Genomic DNA, 7019 nt, shown 5'->3' with positions numbered 1-7019 from the left:
TGATTTCATTACATGAATTATTTCGTTTTAAAGTAGTAATTTAAAATATTCTATAGACATATTTATCATGTCTACTGAGTTTCGGATTAATTTTGTGAATCGCTCCTGCTCAAGACAGAGACGGCAGAAAGTGCATGCTTGATTTCTTTAACTATTACTACTACTACGAAAGCATAATGTTTTGCTAATATTGTGAGGACACACAAATAAAAGTAGACCTTTTGCAGTTCCGAGTGATGTATTACTCTTACCTTTATGAACAAAAATAGCGTATTTTAGGTTTCCAATGTTATTATAAAAAAATGGAAGTGATCGCGCTGGTGCTTCCATGTCAGCTGCAAAGTGAGCTTTGTAGCTTTCACTCTCCGCACAAACGATTGCATATGCGCTTAACAGCGCACATATATCTAGGTTAAATGTTTAAATTAATATTGTGAAATACATCAAATGTTTTATGTTTATAGCTTTTATTTTATGCAAGTCGTGTTAATTTGAGAAGGCTAAATTGATCAAACATGCTCAACTCATTGCGGCTGGCCGCTTGGTCGTTACTTTTAAAAACAAAAGCTTCAATTTAACAAACATAAAATGGTTTAAACATATTTCTCAATTAAAAAAACGAAACGAAATCTAGCCACTTTGCCATTAAAATTCAAAACTGAGCTATTTTATTGGCTTCAACATGTTCTGATAAGTTGTTGGACATGGACAGGGCTCGGGTCAGAGCTGGGCCCGTGCAGGACACTATTCGTTCCCTCGGTTCAATTAAAAAGTTCCCCTCGGCTCGGCGGGCCCCCAATCTGCCAGGGCCCATATGGACCTGCATACCCAGACGCTACGCCCCTGTATCCACATAATTTCCAGTTCTCCCGTCCTCCACTCACGAAATTCATCTGATGTTGCCTTTGCTATGATAAACACCGGTTCCGCCGCTGTTTTCACGTGGGTGTGTAGTGCTGCTTATATTATTCTTCTTAAAACGCCGGTATTGTCGCCGTTTGTTTACTTTTCACCATATCCAACATTTCAGCCCCGCGTTATGCAGCTTGCAGTCACTGAACATTTACAGGTTGATAATGTAAAACTACGGACTAAGTTTTCTTGCGCGCAACCGTTTTTAACAGGTCTGTCTGACATGAGTCGCAGTGGAGTGACGTAAATCTCCCCCTTCGACTGATTGGCTAGAGGAGCAGCTGTCAATCTAGACTAGTGGACCAATGGTGACACTGAAGCCCGCCCTAATTTACATCAAACTTGGACTGCAAATTTTTGAAACTCAAGCCCAAAACGCGACAACGTGAGCAAAGAGGAAAAGAGCATACCCAGCTAACACAGTTACGTCGTGACAACGTTACTGGACCGGACCATATTCGTCGCAGCGACGTACAAAATAACGTTCCAGCGACGTAACTTTGTGATTCCCATATTCGTCGTAGCGACGTTATTTCGTACGTCGCTGGAACGTGGTGAGTACGTCTCAGCGACCAAACTGCCACGTTGTGAGGACGTGACTCCAAAGGACCAGATTGGTCGCAGCGACGTCCCAAATAACGTACCAGCAACGTAACTTTGTGATTCCCATATTCGTCGTGGCGACGTTACAGTGTTGCGTTGGTGGGACGTGACAAGTACGTCCCAACGACCAAACTAGTACGTCTTAACAACCAAACTACCACGTTCCTTATATTTTAAATTTTTACTTCTCACCTTTAGTCTGGTCCAGAGGATGTGCTCGTACCACCTTTAAATCGGTATATAAATGACAAACTCATAAACATTTTCTGCTATAAAAAAATAAAACACTTAATTCTAATGTTCTTTAATCCTTATAGGAGATTTTAGTGAATATATTCAATACATACATGTAAACCATTACAAAAACATTATATTCTAAACATTAAATGAGCAAAAACAGTGCATTCATTTATTAATCAGCATTTATTCAGTGTTATTTCTACAAACACTAAGCCAATACATTTTGAACATTACACCTATTCTTTAACCATGCAAAGTGTTACCAAGTCATGAGCACAGATAATTGAACATCAATACATAAATCATGTAAATTTTACTGAATTGTTTTAATTTTACTGAAAAGTTTCTCATTACTGATGGGTATAGTTAACGATTTTATCTGTAAAAATGATCAATAATTAATCAATACTCATTGACAACTCCCTATAATCTGGTATAAAAAAGACACTGATAAAAAGAAAGGAAACAATTCAGTAGTGACTTCTTTATTACTTTAAGTTAATTTGTTTCCTGAGTGTCCTGTGTATGAAACACTTGCTACAAATATCTGATGGTGATGTGCTTCAATACTGCTTCACTATCAAAAGCAAAACCTAAACAATATTGTCATTACCAAAGGACCATAGTACCCGAGTACTCTGATGTTAAATATGTTCTTCGCCATCCTGAGCCTGTACTGCCAATATCGTTCTCTGGCACCTGAAAGGGAGGATCACCCTGTTAATGTTGCTAATGTATGTACACAATCAGTCAAAAATCTGCAGTCTTTGTGTTTCAATGTTTTTCGATAGAAGTCTATTCAAGTCTATTTAATCAAACTTACAGTACAAAACTGTAATATTGTGAAAAAAGCCAGTTAACTGAGTTCATGCCTACCTTTTTATTGCTATTTTTCATAGTAAATGTGAAGACAGGTTTTTTTTTTTGGGGTGGAGTAGGCGGAATTTTCACATAAACTTTACGCAATATAACATGATTTCATTACATGAATTATTTCGTTTTAAAGTAGTAATTTAAAATATTCTATAGACATATTTATCATGTCTACTGAGTTTCGGATTAATTTTGTGAATCGCTCCTGCTCAAGACAGAGACGGCAGAAAGTGCATGCTTGATTTCTTTAACTATTACTACTACTACGAAAGCATAATGTTTTGCTAATATTGTGAGGACACACAAATAAAAGTAGACCTTTTGCAGTTCCGAGTGATGTATTACTCTTACCTTTATGAACAAAAATAGCGTATTTTAGGTTTCCAATGTTATTATAAAAAAATGGAAGTGATCGCGCTGGTGCTTCCATGTCAGCTGCAAAGTGAGCTTTGTAGCTTTCACTCTCCGCACAAACGATTTGTTTTGAGTTTTGAAACTCAAGCCCAAAACGCGACAACGTGAGCAAAGAGGAAAAGAGCATACCCAGCTAACACAGTTACGTCGTGACAACGTTACTGGACCGGACCATATTCGTCGCAGCGACGTACAAAAAAACGTTCCAGCGACGTAACTTTGTGATTCCCATATTCGTCGTAGCGACGTTATTTCGTACGTCGCTGGAACGTGGTGAGTACGTCTCAGCGACCAAACTGCCACGTTGTGAGGACGTGACTCCAAAGGACCAGATTGGTCGCAGCGACGTCCCAAATAACGTACCAGCAACGTAACTTTGTGATTCCCATATTCGTCGTGGCGACGTTACAGTGTTGCGTTGGTGGGACGTGACAAGTACGTCCCAACGACCAAACTAGTACGTCTTAACAACACATTTAATATTGTGAAATATTATTTTTAACAATCTATTATCTATTGTTTTTCAAATACACTTTAAAATGTATTTCATTCCTGTGAGGCAAATCTGAATTTTTCAGTTGCCTTAACTCCAGTCTTCAGTGTCACATGATCACTCATATGATGAATTGATGCTCAAGAAAGATTTCTGATTATCAGTGTTGAAAACAGTTGTGCTACTTAATTTTTCTGTGTAAATTGTGGTTTTTCAGAATTATTTTATGAATACAAAAACAAACAAAGTTGTGCTACTTAATTTTTCTGTGTAAATTGTGGTTTTTCAGAATTATTTTATGAATACAAAAACAAACAAAACAAAACAAAAAAGCTTATCATTTTTTTTTTTTAAATCTTTTGTAACATTATAAATGTGTTTACTATCACGTTTGATCAATTAAATGCATCCTTGCTATTAAAGTCTTCCCAATGAAAAGAAAATCTTAGTGACTCCAACCTTTTGAACTGTAGTGTACACAAAAAAATGAGGCAGCACAACTGTTTTCAACAACACCGATAATAATCAGAAATGTTTCTTGAGCAGCAAATCAGCATATTACAATGTTTTTGAACACTTACAACTGGAGTAATGATGCTGAAAATTCAGCTTTGATCACAGAAATGATTTACATTTTAAGATTAATTTCAAAGTTTGACCAACAGTATACATTACTACATTTAAATGAAAACACATCTTGTAATAAACAATGCACACATTCTCAAAGAACTTACGTTCTGATGAATACTTCCGTCCCTCACGGCTGCCTTCTTCGGTGGTTCCCAGACTTCCTCATTTTTCACCTTTCCTTTGAATCTACACAAAAAAAATAACAGAGAATTTGGATAAGTCACCCCAGACTTTTTTTGATGGTGGCCACAAACTGTCAAGGTGCCTTTTGAAATCTTAAGTGGTTCTCCAGCTTCTAAAGTAAAGGCAGAATCTGAGGCCTTATTCACAGAGAATTTTATCTTACCACTATGTGTCCTAGCTAGGATATTTAGTTTAAAACCTATTAACAAAACTCTTAAGAGTCTACAATATCTAAAAAGAGGGTTCAGTCAATGCATAGGCCAGGGATCCTCAAATCTGTCCCATGAGATCCACTTTCCTGCAGAGTTTAGCTCTAACCCTAATCAAACACATCTGAGCATGCCAATCAATGTCTTCAGGATCATTAGAAAATCACAGGCAGGTGAGTTTGATCAGGGTTGGAGCTAAACTCTGCAGTGGATTGGCCCTCCTGGGTAAGATTTGAGGAACCCTGGCATAGACTTTCTTTTTTGTTAAATTTCCACACTGTGCATGGGTTGGAGCTCTTAATACTGAACTCTCAAAGTGCTTCCAGATAGACAAATGTAACTTTAAACTGTACAGTACATTTCTTACACAAGGCCATGGCCCCAGATCCCCCAGGCAGACCAAGGTCCAGCTATCCTCCATAGTCTCAAAAAAATCCTGTGGGAAACACAGCAAAATGATTTTGTGTATGATTTAGGCATAGGGGAGAGTAGGGCTGCACGATAAATTGCATGTAATTATCACGCACGTATAGTCAGTGAAGCCAGTTTCTTTGATTAGTAGTAAATTTCCATCATCTGCATTCAGCTTGAACGGCAATTTATACATGGAGTCGTAAATCACTCACAAGCTACGCAAAATTGTGCTCATAATCGCAGATGAATCGCATTTGATTATGAGCGTGATTCTGCATAGCTTGTCAGTCATTTACATCTCTGTGTATTAATTGCCGCTCCAGCTGAATGCACGTGATGGTGATTTACTACTAATCAAAGAACCAGCTTTATTGACTAATGCGTCTGACAATCGCATGCGATTTATCGTGCAGCCTTAGGGGAGAGTCTTTACAATGGTCAAATTCAGGCCAACTACATTTTTTTTTTTAAACATGTTTAAAAATGACCAGGAGCTCGGGAGGTGCAATACAATATAAGTGCAATATAAAGAAACAAAAATAATTAAAGCTGCAAGCAGCGATGAAAGGGCCCTCGCACCCGGGCTCACCGCCGACCGGTGGCGAATGGTGGGCACTATGCTTTTCACATAGTAAATTTAGGAGGAATATGTCAAAGTCATTTATATGTGCCAAACTTCCTGCTGCCAGTTGGTGGCGCTATGCCTAAAACTGAATATTGGCATGTAGATGTGTTCAGGCCTGCACTTTTATCAAATATATGAAGTTTGGTGCAGATTGAACATGGCATGCTTGAGTTAGTGTAAGACATTACATATCTTGCTGCCAACTGGTGGCGCTATGATTATAACTGAATATTGGCCTTTAGGTGTCTTCAGGCCAGTACTCTTGCCAAACATGTGAAGTTTGGGGCAGATCAGACATTGCATGTTTAAGTTAGTATAAAATAAGTCATTTCCTGTTGCCAACAGGTGGCGCTATGATAATAACTGAATATTGGCCTCTAGATGTGTTCAGGCCAGGACTCTTATCAAACATGTGAAGTTTGGGGCAGATCGGACTTCGTATGGCTGAGTTACAACAACTTCTATTCCCATGGCGAAACATCGAACTTTGTCAGACCGCCACGGACACACCCTTCAATGAAAACTCTAGATCTTCACAATTTAACATGGCAAAGGCCTTTAGAGTAGACTGACCAAATTTGGTGTTGATCTGAATAAATCGGTAGGAGGAGTCCGTTACAAAGTAAAACATGTCACTTCCTGTTGCCAGCAGGTGGCGCTATGACTAAAACTGATTATGACTATGGGCATGTGTTCAGGATCGGACTATTATCAAACATGTGAAGTTTGGGGCAGATCAGACATTGTATGGCTGAATTATAACAACTTCCTTTTTCATGGCGAATCATCGAAATTTGACAGGCCGCCACGGACACGCCCTCCAGCGAAAACTCTAGATCTTCGCAATTTAACGTCACAAAGGGCTTTAGATTAGACTGACCAAATTTGGTGTTGATCCGAATAAATCTCTAGGAGGAGTTCGTTTTAATACGACGCCTGGAAATGGCAAAAATGACACAAAATTTGCTGAGAAAATGAAAAATATCTGACTTCCTGTTGGGTTTCGGATTTTCCTCCAAGAGACTTTTTTGTGGGTATTTGTGTGTTACATGTGTGTACCAATTTTCATACATGTACGTGAAACGTAGCGGGAGGGGCACTTCATAGAAAGTGAATAGGTGGCGCTGTCGAGCCATTTTGCCACACCCACTTCTGGAACCTATATCAGACGTAAATTTTCGCCAGGTCTGATGCATGTGCAAAGTTTCATGACTTTTCGGGCATGTTAAGGCCCTCAAAAATGCGATTCATTTTGGAGAAGAAGAATAAAAATAATTAAAGCTGCAAGCAGCGATGAAAGGGCCCTCGCACCCGGGCTCACCGCCGATCGAAGGCGAATGGTGGGCACTATGCTTTTCACATAGTAAATTTTAGAGGAATCTGTCAAAGTCATTAAGATGTGCAAAACTTCCTGCTGTCAGCT

General features: G+C 38.8%; 1 long non-coding RNA gene across 1 annotated transcript; it reads right to left on the bottom strand.

The window, feature by feature from the left end:
• Positions 1 to 1919: 1919 nt before the first annotated feature.
• LOC127158434 (uncharacterized) lies at positions 1920 to 5088 on the bottom strand. The gene is made up of 3 exons (XR_007826159.1): positions 4925 to 5088; positions 4270 to 4351; positions 1920 to 2454 (listed from the first exon to the last, which is right to left on the bottom strand). It is a non-coding gene; the product is annotated as an uncharacterized LOC127158434 (long non-coding RNA).
• Positions 5089 to 7019: the final 1931 nt, after the last annotated feature.

The sequence above is a fragment of the Labeo rohita genome, unplaced genomic scaffold (genome assembly GCF_022985175.1).
Source record: "Labeo rohita strain BAU-BD-2019 unplaced genomic scaffold, IGBB_LRoh.1.0 scaffold_1501, whole genome shotgun sequence".
Taxonomy (NCBI): Eukaryota; Metazoa; Chordata; class Actinopteri; order Cypriniformes; family Cyprinidae; genus Labeo; species Labeo rohita.
The sequence above is the reverse complement of the archived record's forward strand: the minus strand, read 5'-3'. Positions and strand labels throughout refer to the sequence as shown.